This window comes from Capsicum annuum, chromosome 10 (genome assembly GCF_002878395.1).
Source record: "Capsicum annuum cultivar UCD-10X-F1 chromosome 10, UCD10Xv1.1, whole genome shotgun sequence".
Lineage (NCBI taxonomy): Eukaryota > Viridiplantae > Streptophyta > Magnoliopsida > Solanales > Solanaceae > Capsicum > Capsicum annuum.
Window position 1 is genome coordinate 150,269,532 of NC_061120.1, and position 15,539 is coordinate 150,285,070.

A 15,539-nucleotide genomic window follows, 5' to 3' on the forward strand; every position below is an offset into this window, starting at 1 on the left:
GAATTATATATGTGAACATTGTTGACAAGGTCTGCAATAAGTTAGTTACTATAAAGATATGTATCACACACAATTTTTTGAAAAAATTGCATGCAATGTATCATATTACTTCAAAGTGTCTTAGATCAAATTTGAAACATATTTAAAGCAACGTAATAGGTATAACAAATATAACTAAAAAAATTTCACATTAAGTTTTGATACATCACATATTCATGTATCATATATTCTGATGTTACAGTACAAATCTCAATAAGTCAGTTATTATAAAGTTATGTATCAGAAACAGTTTTTACAATTAATTCTTGCAATGTATCATATTACAAGCTACGTTGTATCATGAATCCTAAACTTGCATCAATTATCTGTGTAAATTTTTCATTTTTTAGTCCAGTTACATACAAGTGTTGTTTCATAAAACTAATTATAATGAAAAAATCCCCAATAAAATGAATAGCCTTTCATGATAGAGTTGCTTTCCAATTTGAAGAACAATCTAAAAAGTTGTTGTAATGTAACAAATTACTTAAGAAACAATATTAAATAGCAAATGAAATTAAAATGATAAGACAAAAATAAGCCAATAAAAATAAAAATAATTCAAATTAAACATTGTTCCAACATTATTCAAACACAGCCAAATCATAACCAAACTAACAGTGAACAACTTAACATAGTCCATCAAATCATTCAATGTATCAGATAACCTAAGCATCAATTCTCCTTTGGAAAGAAGTTGCAAGTACGTCTATTGTGACCTTCTCGACTGCATTATCCACAACAGTTTGTACTGGAGGATAGTTTTTCACTTGCTTTCTTACACCTACCCTTTTTCAACCTCCCGGGTAGTTTTTTGTATTTTGGTGGTATGACTTTTTTTTTCTTCGACACATAGAGGCACATGCCAATCCTTTTTATCGGGCATAGGTACTACTGAAACTTCATATGTATTCACTAATGTCGCAGGCTTATAGTAATCAGAGCACCAGACCAAACTTCTAATATGTTTACTTCTCAACACTACAATCGCGTGCAGACATGAAATTTCATCAATCTAAAATCTATAGCAGTTGCATTTGTTAGCATCCAAGTCCACAACGTATATTCTTCCAAATTCATAAACTTAATAATGATACTCTGATGCAGGCTTGACCTAACAAACAAATAATCACAAAAAAATAACGTATAAGAAATTTTTATTCAATAAATAAAACTTAAAATGAGTAATTATTTACATATACCGTCATTCTGGATGATTTAACTCCATTAAGTGTTAGGATTTAGAATTTCGTCAAACCTTCTCCCTAAAGTTGTTTCTGTATATGAAGCAATTTCTCTGTTTTTACAGTTCCATGCTCCAAATAATTTTTTGACTTCTCCCAAAAAAACTAAAATCAGCAATTTACGTGCCTAAACTAAACAATAATTTATACATTCTGCAATGTTAGATGTCATCATCCGACCTCTATTTATAGGAGCATGAACCCTTGACCACTTCTCATATCCTGCATCATATAGATAATCCTTCATCCGGTGATCAATTTTATCAACCTTGACCATAAGGTATTCAAAATCTTCCTTTCTGTACAGTTTGGCCATCGAATAAAATAGATCGCTAAGTTTGTCCTTGCTCCTTCTGAAATTTGTACAAATGTTCTTCGAAAGATGCCAAATGCATGCTAAGTGAGAAATATTTGGATAGACAATGCTGACACTTTTAATTATTATTTCATTGCGATATGATACAGCACGCATGTTCTCATGCTCCCCAAAAGCATTCTTAAATTTCTTAAAAAACCATGTCCAAGCGAAATCATTTTTCGAGTCTACAACACCATAAGCAATTGGTAATATGCAACCTAAAAATAACTATAAAGCATGATTTTAAAAAAATGGTATTATATGAAAATGTGTATGCCACCTATAAAGAATATGTTAAATTTCATATATACAGTTATATATCATAAACTATACAATGATGTATCATAAACTATACAGTTATGTATCATAATATATCATATATGTTCTGCAATGTATCCTAACAACAAATAAAGATTATTTCACATGATTAGTCATACCTGCACCATCAAGAGTGCTACCAGAAAGAAAATTTCCTTGGTAAGGTCCACTCAAATGAGCACCGTCTACCACAACAACTGGTCTACAATGCTTGAAACCATGGATCATTGGTTTTAAAGCTATAAATAAATATTTGAATTCATTATCTACTGCCTTATGCATCCTGATGTGTGATCTTGGATACACAGAGTTTAGCATGTAAATATATGTCGGCATTTATCTATATCCGTCAGCAGCTCCACCCTAAACATTTCTATAGCACGCTCCTTGGCACTCCAAGCTTTCATGTAATTAATGTCAACACCATACATTACTTTCATTTCTTCAATAATGTCTGCTGGAGTATGTTTCCTCTTGTAGTTTACTAACTTTGGCTTTGTAAAGTTACTAACAAAGTTGATTGTAGCCTGCAGCTATTTTAACACCCTATCACTCATTGAACACATATGTTCATTATTAAATCTTCAATTGTTAAAAAGATCCGAATCCATCAAGCAAGATGCTTTCATGTACCAACCACAAGTTTCATTACGACATTCCAACCAATAGCTACATATATTAATAAATAATCACAAGTTTTAAAAAAAATAAAAATAACTATTCTGGAAAAAAAAGTTATGTATCGGGTACTGTAAACAATTCTTAAAACGCCATTTTGACATATCTATGACAAAATCCACTTCACGTTCTTATATGATATTGTTTATGAAGAACACGATCAAAACATATTTTACAATAATGTATCATAAGAAGAATACAAACACCAAACACACACACAAAAACAAAAACAACATAGTTTATAATACCTTTTTTTATCAGATCTTGATGCTCAAAAATTAAAACTGTGATCTAATGCATACTTTTTCATTACAGCTTTAAGAGTTTTCTTATCCTTATACAACTGTTTGACCTTAAACTCAGTGTTTTAGCAATCGATAATGAATTTCCTAGTTTTAATTTCTGGTACATAAAAAGAGTACTGATTATTTTACTCAACAACGGCAAGTGCAGTTGCATCTGATTCTGTTCCTTCGACGCACATCATCGCACCAGTTTCAGCATTAAATTCTCAATCTTCTGTCGATTTATCGCTTGTTGTAATGCATAACGGATACATTACAAAATCTATAAAGATTTTTTTAACTCAACGTAAATCTTAACACCAATTTCATTTCTAATAACCATTGAAGCCGTATTTTCGTCAACAATATAACGAGCATCTATATTTTTCTTTGCATGATCTATCTCAAGTTCCGCCGCAATAACAAAAATCAACCTGAAATACAAAACACTTTCGTTAACTACAATTCCATCACTTTTTTCATTTTTATAAATAATTTTGTTTAGCCAGATACTAGAATGTATCAACAAAATTGAAATATTCATGACGTAAAATTGTTTGAAAGATTTGACAAAAAAATATTTTGGGAAGAAATGAGCTGAAACAAATATGAAAACGGCATTCAAAATTCAAAAAGAAAATATTCTGTTACATGATTTAAGTATTACAAAATGGAAACTCCTATTTTTTAAGAATTTGATTAATCAGTCTTATGCTTAATTTTTGCTTATTAAATAATTAACCTCATTTAATATGCTACTTATGTATCATAACACAACGTATCATATATAGGATTTTCAGTAATTTTTTAAAAAATTGGGAGAGAAGGTAATTATATATGAAACACTTGGGATTTACGTTGTCTATACTTAAGTTATTACTGCCCCATTCGAACATTATTAAAGCCATTCATTTTCTTTTCATCAGGTGCTTTAGGTGGATTTTCAGGTGATATTGAATAAGGTATTCCTCTAACCCATCACACAAATCCGTATTATTCCTTTGATGACTCTTCAGCAATCTCCTCAGGCCAGGAGTTTCAGGAATAGGACCTTCGAGTTTATTCTGAGACACATTAAAAGAAATCAAAGTCTGTTGATGAAATGGTGGAATTGAACTTTCAAGTTCATTCTTTTGGATTTTCAATTTTTTAAGTTTCTGTAACTCAAATATTTTTGAATAAAATAAATCCCAAGAATCAATTTTCTGAAATAGCACATATTCTAGGTAGATTAGTCCTTTGAGGTTTGGAATAGGACCATAAAATAGGATCATACAATGAATTGTTTCAAAAATTAATTTTCATCAAGTAAGTTACGTGCTCCAAGAATATTGATGGCAGAGAACTAGTTAACTAAATTCATTCTTAAGCAAGTTGACGGCTGTTTGGGTCTTTTAATTAATTACTATATAGGTATGCCCGTGCTCTGCACGGGCCTAACGCATATCACTCTTTTAAGAACTCGTGTTATCTTCACTTTTAGCACACTGTTGCATATCATTATCATGGACATATCATCAAATTCCAAAATTATATTTTATACAATCATGGAAATACCATACTACTGGATTCTAAAATAACATTCATTCATCATAGTGATAGTTTCTTATTCACATAGGTGAAGATAATATTTATAAATTTTACAATAGTAAATGCATTTTTACTGTTGTGATCAAACTCTTGAGCATTCACCATCAAACACATGTTCAATTGAATTTAAATGAGTTAATTAGTTTAGAATTTCAAAATGTAAGTAAAGAAAGCCAATAGCTTATAGCCAAATGAATCAACATGAAGATATCACTTTATTTCTGTGTACATTTTTCGTGAGAATCCATTTCTGTCACACCAAGATCCAAGTCAAGGTTTTTAAAGAGTGTACTCAACTATTCAATTGTCTAGAGGCACATTAATCCTTCAGTAGCTCAATGTTACCTTTTGTTTTTAAGTGATCTACACATGATAGTTGTAGAAGAATTTAGTAAATGTGATATGCCTACATATAAATCAACACTAACATAACAATTATATAGTTTAGGGATGAAGTTGATAATTGACTTTTACCATATCATAGCATCATTTTACTTCTAATTATCAGAAATTTTTATGAAGTCCAAAAAGGCAAAAGTTAAACTTTTATCATTTAACAAGCATAATTGCAAGTTCGCAAGCAGGTCGATAAAAGTTCATTTCCAAAATAGATATCAACTTTCTTACTACTAATCTTATTATTATTAAATAAATAACAAACTAAAATAGGTGAAGGCAATAAGTTTTTTTGTCTTTGTCTCTGCTTTGTTTATGAACACAGAGAACAAAAAGGTGTAAAGTACACATGACCAAGGAAACAAGTATCTAACCTTTCGACTTGAGTGTCCTTATGCAGATTTATCATACCTAAAGAAGAAATCATATGAGCAAGTCAGGATGGTCCGAGATATCAAATGACAATCCTATTGTTAAATTTGACATTTAAAAGTTCTAGATTTGAAGCAAAAGAATGCTTTTATTAAGAAATTAGAGAGACAAAGAGATCATAGGAGTTTATCGATAATGCTATTATCTTCAGCATTAAGAAATTAGAGAGACAGAGAGATCATAGGGTTTATCGATAATACTATTATCTCCAGCATAGTTCTTGCATATACAAATCACAATAGGTCAAATTACACATAACATAGGAAATAGATATGAATATATAGAATGAAGTATAGTATTAAAGTCAAATCAAGCATCTTGCGTCAATTGGACTTTGAGTCTAACAATGTGTACCATTGTTAAAACAAACAACTAACTCAAATTTTCTCCAATTTTGTAAAATCTCAAAATGAATTCTTAAACACGATAACTAGACAACTTCCTCAAACTTAACTTCCTCAAACTTTCTCTACTTTTGATAAATCGCAACAAAATTCTCAACTTAAGGTATTTTCTATCAAATATGCCTAATTTATACTCTAATTAAACATCTTGGAGCTTCAAAAATGTAAGTATTTTACTCGCATATTCAAATAATATCTAATAATATTTCCAACCTTCAATGTCTCAACCTATTCTTATTCAAGAAAAAGTGACCAAAATAAAGCAAATTCAAGAAGTTACAATTTCTTAGTTACTTCACAAGATGTATTTCTAAAGTTAAAATAGCACCTCAATACATTGCCGTTATGTCCGGAGTCAAGGAGGATCAGACCACAATGATTTTTTTAATGCAACCTTATCTTATATTTGTACAACAGTACTTATTCACCTTGACCTAAATCTGTCATGGGTGAAAAGAACACATACCTCAAAAATATAGCACTGTACATCAGATATAACTGGCCTCACACACTTAAACTTTCATCATAGGTGGAAGGTTCAAACTGAATATAAATAATAGCTATATATATAAGAAGTTCTAAAACTCAGATAGTTACTATTCTTTTATCCAATTCTAAGATATAAAATACTATCACTATTTAGTATTCAAAGATTCATCATAACTCTATTCAATATTTTTAAATAAAATTCAAGAAGTATAAGCAGTATACTACTCTCGAACCCGGCCGAAGTACAAAAGCACATCAACGACCATTGCGGATGATTTGAGAAACAAGCCTTAGGATCTATCTTTATCGTCATTACAAAAATGCAGCAATACGACAGGAAATCAAAGAAATTTGTTTCAAAACAATAATACTTATACCATCTGAATGTGATCAGCAAAACATAAGCACTGTGATGACAAAGAGATGAATGAAAAGCCATAAAAAGCCTTAAAATTACCAATTTTAAATGTAAAGCACACAATATAGCAGATCTCTATAAAATTACAGACTAAAGCTAAACAACCATTATCTATTCCACCTAAAACTCATTAACAACAAAGCATATAAAAATTGTCAGTTGTTGAACGAAAAAACAAATATCTAAAACCAAAAAAGAAAGAAAATTGTATATGAAAGAAAAAGTATTAAGAAAGGAGTAGAGAAACATACCGAAGAGGAAAATCAAGGAGATGATTAAAATGAAGAGTCTCTGCTCTTATTTATCTGAATCATTAATTTTTTTTAATTATTTAATTATATTTCTGAAAACATCATCATCATCTCTTATTTCTAGAAATATCTTGTAACAATGGATATATGTGGTGCAAATGGAAGACACGTAGACACATATTTATGTGGTAGAGAAATAATTTCTCCCTTGTTTCTTTCATGTGTTGCTATTTGACCGGATACAAAATTTAAGAAATAAATAATAAATTTATTATAAGATTATCCCTCTTAAGCTGTATTTTCTTAATAATAATATAATAATTATAAGTGGGACTTAAGAAAAATAATTTAGGAATGATACCATTATATAATTGTTAAATAAGAAAAACTTTTTTTTTAATTCTAGAAACATCATCATTTCTAGAAATGTCTTGTAATAATGCATATATGTTGTGCCAACAAAACACACGTGGACAGATATTTATGTGGTAGAGAAATAATTTGTTCGTTGTTTCTTTCATATGTCACCATTTGATCGAATACGGAGTTTAAAAAATAAATAATGAATTTATTAAATTTATAAGATTACGTCTCTTAATTTGTATTTTTTTTATTAAGTGGGAGTTAATAAATATAATTTAGGAATGATATACCATTAAATAATTGCTATAAAAAGTAATGACACATAAAATGAAACAAAAAAAATACAAACCTTGTATTAAATAGTTGCTAAATAAGAAAAATATATATTTTTATACGAACTTTTTCAAAAATGACGACACATAAAATGAAATGAAAGAAATACAAATCTTGACAAAAGAAATGATGACACATATACAGAAAAAATACAAACGTTGAAATATATTTTTTTGACAATTACAATCAATGAAATATATATGAAATAAGAAAACTATCTTTGGTAATCACTTCTAGAAATACAATGTAATGTACTTGTGGTCCAAATATAGACTCATTGATAGATACTAATATTCATTATGTGATAGAAAAGTGAAAGCTTGAAAAGATATTTTTGGATAATTACGTGCAATGAAATAGATATGAAATATCAAAATTATCCTTGAGCCAATTATATACAATGAAATGGATATGAAATACCCAAAATATCCTTGGTCATTCCTTGGATCATCTTTCTATATAGTAGGAAAATGGGGATGAATGAAAAGTTGACATTTCATTAATTAAAAATATTTTTAATTTAATATTGATGTGTTAACTAAAAGCATTTTGAAGGCCAATCCTTTTCCGTTTAGAGAAGGGAAAAAGTATAAAGAAGTAGCAAACTTAAGTACATGATTAAATTATATAGCAAAATTTTTATAAAATAAGAAAATTATCTCACATAAATTTATTAGATTGTTTATTGCAAGTTATAGCAACACTTTTAGATAATTATTTTATTAAGATTTTAATTACAAGTTGTAGCAACTTTTAAAAAATAAATTTATTTGTTTTATTTTTAAAAAATAGGTAAATAATTTTTTAAAGAATAATTAACTCCTTTTTTAGGGATTAATATTCAATATCTCATAAACAAATGTGTTGATAATTATGAAAGGAGTAAAATATGATCAATATTATATCTACCTTTATTATCATTCTTACCTTTTTCAAAAATCTCTCATGTTTTCTAGATCAATTTTATTGGAACAAAACTTTGTCAAATTCATGTTTTTTAATTCATTCATCTACATAAACAAATATCTTCATCTGGGATATTACTTTAGTATAAAATTTGATACCTATCAAACGTTTATATCTTTGGTGGTTCAATTTCATTTCATTTATCTCGTTTTTTTGGCTTGAATGTCAGTATATGTCCACATATCCGTTGATTTCAACGTTGTGTGAATTATGACTTCTAAACTCAAGTTTGATTCTAGTCTTAATCATGTCTTCTAATCATGCTTTAATCATATTAATAACAATTCACTTGTCTTGAATATTTTCTTTATATCATTTTTTATTTCTTCATTTCTCTTAATCATTTTTTTTCTCTTGGGATTGAATTTCAGTATATTTAGGGCTTACTTTTATTCAATTCCATTATACGTTCTTCAAATTTTTTTTTTTTTAAATTTATTTAATAAATGTATATCAATTAAAATATTTCCTATATATATGTGTGTGTGTGTGTGTTTATCTTTTCAACTTTCATTAGTTATCGTGTTTGTAGTTATTATGGGAGTAAAATTTAATAAATTAATTATATTCTTTCCTTTGTTATTGCATAAAATTTTATTTGTGTTTATCTTTTGATCTTACCTTAATTATTGTGTTTGTAGTTAGTGAAAATTAACCAATACGTACCACACTTACCGTGTTTATTCTCTCCACTTTCTAGTCCATCTCTCAACTTCTATAAAAATATAGATTCAAGTGAATATCAATTAGATTATCTGGGTGTAGTGATTTTTATTTGTAAATTTTTTTATTGAAATTTGTATCAAAAGAATCATAAAATGAGTGTACAAATATATGTATACATAAATTACATGTGAATTTAAGTTTTATGAGTTATTAGATATGACAAATAGTTGTTATGCCAATGTGTCGTTATGTTAAAAAAATTATTTGCAATATGTAATTTCCTCAATATGGACCCAATATTTGAAAAAGAAAATTTTACCTGATACTTAAAATAGCATATTACATATTGAATTCATACATTGGTACAATTTTATACCAATTTATATACATTCTTCATACAATATATAACAACTAATCACATCATATGAAATACAAATTATATTATATTATATTATATTATATTATATTATATTATATTATATTATATACAGGATATCTTAGGCTGGGTTATGCCACTCAGCCTGCCTGACCATATAACAATATCGGATTAAGCCAAAGTCGGAAGACCGAACCAAAGCACCAACCAAAATAGAAAAAAATCTTAAATAGTTTAATGAATATATGGGCTCTTTTACCCAAACATGGGGTCTGTCAGATATTTAATAACCTTATGTTAAACCCATGTGTCTAGAAATTCTAATTGTGCAGAATTCGCTTTTTTCGTAACAGCACAATGGGCTAGAGAGGCACAACTTACTAGACGGAGTCACAGAGACAAGGTTAACATAAGTGTATTGAACTCGACTGTACCTCCATTTTGGAACCAAGTCAAGAAATTAGAAAGATTCTTTTATATTTTGATAGAGTCTGGAGCTTTCATAGTTAACATGGCAGCGAAGTTAGATCTTCAACATAGATATAAGAAACCTTTCAGCCGGACATAGTCACGACTGGGTTAGGGTAGAAGTTTAATTAAATGAACACAAGTAAAAAAGAGATATGTACCTGACTAGCCGGGAACCAGACTGAAATAGTAGTAAACAATAGCTTTTTCTTTTATTTAATTCTTAAATTTGTTACAAAGAGGGATAGAGAGAGAGAGAGGGAGAGTCTTTAGAAAACAAAAGGAGAGAACTTCTTCACTTCTGCCTCTTCACAAGAATGAGGCGTTTATAAATAATAAAAAGAGAATCTTGCACAGTAATGGATGGGTCCCTGTGCACAGTGATTTTACTATTATAAAAGAAAAAAGCAGAGGAGTCTTATCAAGCAGTCATATCTTGTCTTTGCCTTTCCATTTCTTGATGAATGCTTCAGCTTTTTCAATTTCTTCCTCTTCTATCAGAATTTTCGGAGGTTGGGAATCGGTAATATCTTCAGTATTTGCTTTGGTACTATTCATTGAGATGTCTGAATTTTGCTCAACAGTTTGAAGTAATTTATCTCTTACTTCTGATAAATATTCTTTTATCATTTACATTTTATTTCCATCATGTGCAGATATTCTTCTAGAAACATAGTTAAGACTTTTTTCTTCAACCAAAATTGATTTTTTGGGAGTTTTTTCATATTCAACAATTTTCTTGATTATTTCCTCCCTTTGATCATGACCATAGGTGAGTTTAATTTCTGGATCTTTTCGAAGCAATTTGTCCCAGAAATTACAATAGAATATTCGGTTTAAGGCAAGAATTTGTTGAGTGTTATAGCCTATTTCTATGGACCATCGATGGATCCAAGGAATAGAGAATTCTATGTAGAAATACATCTGATCAATAGTATCAATTTTACAAATATGATCTGAAAGATATAATTCTATTAAGAAAAGGGAGGATTTTTTCCATGAATAATACAGAGAAGAATATTCTGGAGGTAATATTTTGACTGTAGGTCCATGTTGAGTCCACCATTGAATAAACCAGTTTGGAATAGGCTTTTCAAATACTTTAGCACAGATTTTTATAAACCAAGTGTGTTTGTGCTTATAATTATTATAATATAATACTTGAGAAAAGACTTTAATATAATCCCAGTAGGTGAAATTAGCAAGTGTTTGTCACATTGGCCCCGTTGGCATAGATCGTGGAGTCATTGACGAAATACCTCATTCTTCAATAGGAATAAGTTTTTTAATTACCATTTTGGAGTATCTATGTACTCCAGGGGTAGTTTCTCCGAGGGGGCTGTGATCAAAAGTTTCACTGAATGTTTGCACTAATATATGTTCATAATAAGTCCGAGTTTTATATGATTCGCCAGTAAAATATACGTTGGCAGTAAGATAATTTTTAAGTATTCGCCATGCTTCTTCAGAATTTTCTTGACCAGGAATATGCTGATTTTCAATATATAATATAAGTTCTCTAGCATCCAATTTTTCATATGAAGGCTTATCTTCAGAATTTTCTTGAACTATGGATACAAAATGCACGGATGATTTTAATATACGTTGCAGTTGTTTATATAACGGATGATTTTCAGGAATATCTTCTAAATGCACGGAAGAGCCAATATTCAGAGTTTTGGATGATGATGATTCATCTTGAGGAATTTTTGAATTAATTAAAGTTCTATTTCCTCGTTGTAATATAGGAAAATTAGAACTTGCAGAGCTATATGCAGAATTTCTTCGATCAAAATATAAAGGGTTTGTTCGTCCTCCTTAATATGAAGAGTTTTGACTCCTTCCAACCCTTCCTCTTCCTTTGGCTATTTGCCAAGGAGGATCCATACTGCATCAATAATCAGGAATTTGATCAGCATACCATGACATATATTCAAAGAGATCTTCATAAAGTGTGTCCTTTGTGAAAAGATCATCAATGATTTTTCGAAGTATGAGCATGTGTAGGTCCATATTTAGAGGAACTACTTTTATAAAGGTGATTAAGAACTTTTTAGAGAAGAAGTGTAGAAAAAACTTCATTATATCTGTAAACATTGATCACTTAAGTCAATATCAAACCAATAAATTTCATTTTCAAGGAATTCGTCGTGGTTAAGGAATAAATCTTCTTCTATTAGGCTACGAATTAGATTTTCTAAGATAAGAAAATGAACATCTTCATTTAAAGGAATGCATTTGATAATAGTAATTATAGTTTTCTCAGGGAGGAAGTACGTGTAAAAATTCATGTTAGATATTCGCGAGATAGAAAATCAGGCAAAGAATTTTCACTACCCTTCTTATATTGTATTTCATAATCAAAAGGGGCTAATTGAGCTTGCCATCTTGCAAATATTAATTTAGAGGCATCATGTTTAAAGTCTTTGTTAAACATAAATTTAACGGATTGAGCATCAGTTATAATTATAAATCTTTGATTATACAAATCATCTTGAAATTTTAAAACACATTTTACAATAGTTAACATTTCATGGGCTACTGTGCATATTTTTTCTGACTTTCAGTTCATTTACCAGAATAAAATCGAATAAAACATTCTGTTTTTGTATGGGGATTAACTTGTTTAAGTATTCCGCCATACCCAATATTAGAAGCATCAGTTTCAACGATTTTTAACCATTTAGGGTTTGCAAGAGATGTACAAGAAAGAGTTTGAACTCGATTTTTAATTAATTTTACTAAATCAGTGTGGACTTGAGTCCAAGGAGTTTTGTGATTCTTTTTTAGTCTATCATATAAAGGAGCTAAATCTCTAGATAGATTTTCATAAAAAGGGGAAATATAATTAAGACTACCAAGGAATCTTTGAAGTTGTTTTTTATCAGTAATAATATCAGGGAATTTTTTAGCAAATTCTAGAACTCGTTGTATAGGCTCAATAGAACCTTCAGAAAATATTATGTCCTAAAAATCTAATATTTGTCTGGAATAAACTTATCTTTGGTTTGGAGATGACCAAGCCATTTTGTATAATTATTTGTTTAAACGTATGCAAATTTTTAAAATGAGATTCAAGGGTTTTTGAGAATACCAAAATATCATCAATATAGACAATGATAAAGTCCATATAGGGATTAAAGATGTCATTCATAATTTTTTGAAATTCAGAAGGAGCATTTTTAAACCGAATGGCATAAAATTCAATTCATACTGTCCAAAAGGGACATTAAAAACAGTTCTATAAGTATGTTCTTTATCAATTTGAATTTGCCAATAACCAGATTTTAAATCGAATTTAGAGAATATATTAGCATCATATAATCTGAAAAGTAAGTCTTTTTTATTTGGTATAGGATATCGAATCCATTTTAAAACTTTATTCAGAGGTTTATAGTTTATGACTAGTCGAGGGACTCCTCGTTCTTTTTCAGCAGCATTATTGACATAAAAAGCAGTGCAAGACCAAGGGTATTTTGAACGTTTTATAAGACCCTTTTGTAGAAGACTATCAATCTCTGTTTTACAGAATTCTACTAACTCTGTATTCATTTGACAGGATCGAGATTTTGATGGAATTTTTTCTTCACTGACGTCATTTTCATAAGGAAGAGAAACAATATGCTTCTTTCGATTCCAGAAAGCATTTGGATGATCCGCACAAATATCAAGAATCAATTGATTAGAAATTATTTTTATTTTTTCTTGGACTTTTACTGATTTTAAAGTATCAAAAATATTAATACTCATTTGTTCTAATTGTAAAAAATTAATTTGCTTTTGTTTCATACTGATAAGGGCATTTATATCCCTTGTTATAGGATTAGTAACAAAAGGATAAGAGATTTGTTTATTCTTATAAGTAGCCTTATTATATTATATTATATTATATTATATTATATTATATTATATTATATTATATTAGAACCTGGTTTTTTGAAACTTATACTTCTGATGAATTGAAAAACATTTCAGAAGAGTTCTATGAAATTTGTGCTTTGCATAATAAAATTATATTCTTTGTCCCTTGGTTCATGTCTGCATATTTACCGTCCTATGTCAAGATAATCGAAAGATCTTATCAAAATTCTGATGGCTCAATCACTCAAGCACTTTACCCTCCTCAATCTTCCTTTATCTTACCCAATAATACTGGCATGACTTTTTCTGCTTTTCAAAAGTTTGTTAGTGAAGATGTGGGAAAAATTACTTCGGAAAGATCCAGAAACTAAACTCCCCTATGGTCATGATCAACGGGAGGAAATAGTCAAGAAAATTGCTGAATATGAAAAAGCTCCCAAAAAATCAATTTTGATTGAAGAAAAAAGTCTTAACTATGTTTCTCGAAGACTATCTGCACATGGCGGCAATAAAATGCAAATGATCGAGGAATATTTATCCGACGTCAGGGATAAATTGCTGCAAACTGTTGAGCAAAATTCAGATATATCAATGAATAGTACCGAAACAAATACTGAAGATATTACTGATGCACAACCTCCAGAAATTCTATTAGAAGAAGAAGAACTTGTAAAAGCTGAAGAATTTATCAAGAAATGGAAAGGCAAAGACAATATTTGACTGATGGACATGATATGATAAAATCTTATCTGTAACAGTAAAAAAAAAATCTTATCTGTAATAGTAAAAAATCTTATCTGTAATAGTAAAAAACACTGTGCACAGGGACCCATCTATTACTGTGCAAGAATTTTTTTTTTCTTTCTTATATATAGATGCCTCATCCTTGAAGGAAGGCAAGTGGGTTTTAGAAACTCTCTTTGAATTTTCAGAAATTCTCTCTCTCTCTCTCTGTGTAATATATTCAAGATATAAATAAGGAAGCAGTTACTTGTTTGCTACTATTTCCGTTGAGTTCCCGGAAAATCAGGTACCTATCTTTTTATTTATTATAGTTATTCAAACAAAACTTCTACCATAATCTGGCCGTGACTATGTCCGGCTGAACAGTATCTTATATCTATGCTGAAGATCTAACTTCGCTGACATGTTAACTATGAAAGCTCCAGACTCTATCAAAATATGAAAGAATCTTTTTAATTTCTTGACTTGGTTCCAAAATGGAGGTACAGTCGAGTTTAATAGACTTATGTTAACCTTGTCTCTGTGACACCGTCTAGTAAGTTGTGCATCTCTAGCCCGTATTGATGATGAGAAAAGGGCGAATTTCTGCACAATTAGAACTTCTAGACATAAAGGTTCAACATAAGGTTATTAAATCCCTGACAGGCCCCATGTTTGGGTAAAAGAATCGTCCATACAGTCATAAAATTACTTAAGGTTCTTTTCTATTTCGGTTGGTGCTTTGGTTCGGTCTTCCGACTTTGGCTTAATCCGATATTATTATATGATCTGGTAGGCTGAGTGGCATACCCCAGCCTAAGAGATCCTGTAAATGGTATATTATATTATATTATATTATATTATATTATATTATATTATATT

At 29.4% G+C, this 15,539-nt stretch overlaps 1 long non-coding RNA gene across 2 annotated transcripts; it reads right to left on the bottom strand.

Moving 5' to 3' along the window:
• Positions 1–2,857: 2,857 nt before the first annotated feature.
• On the bottom strand, positions 2,858–7,034 carry LOC107845946. 2 transcript variants are annotated; one of them, XR_007046188.1, is made up of 4 exons: positions 6,902–7,034; positions 5,282–5,318; positions 3,779–3,985; positions 2,858–3,355 (listed from the first exon to the last, which is right to left on the bottom strand). It is a non-coding gene; the product is annotated as an uncharacterized LOC107845946 (long non-coding RNA). The 2 variants fall into 2 exon arrangements; XR_001667106.2 differs by lacking the exon at positions 2,858–3,355 and having other exon boundaries at positions 3,520–3,985.
• Between the last annotated feature and the right edge of the window lie 8,505 nt (positions 7,035–15,539).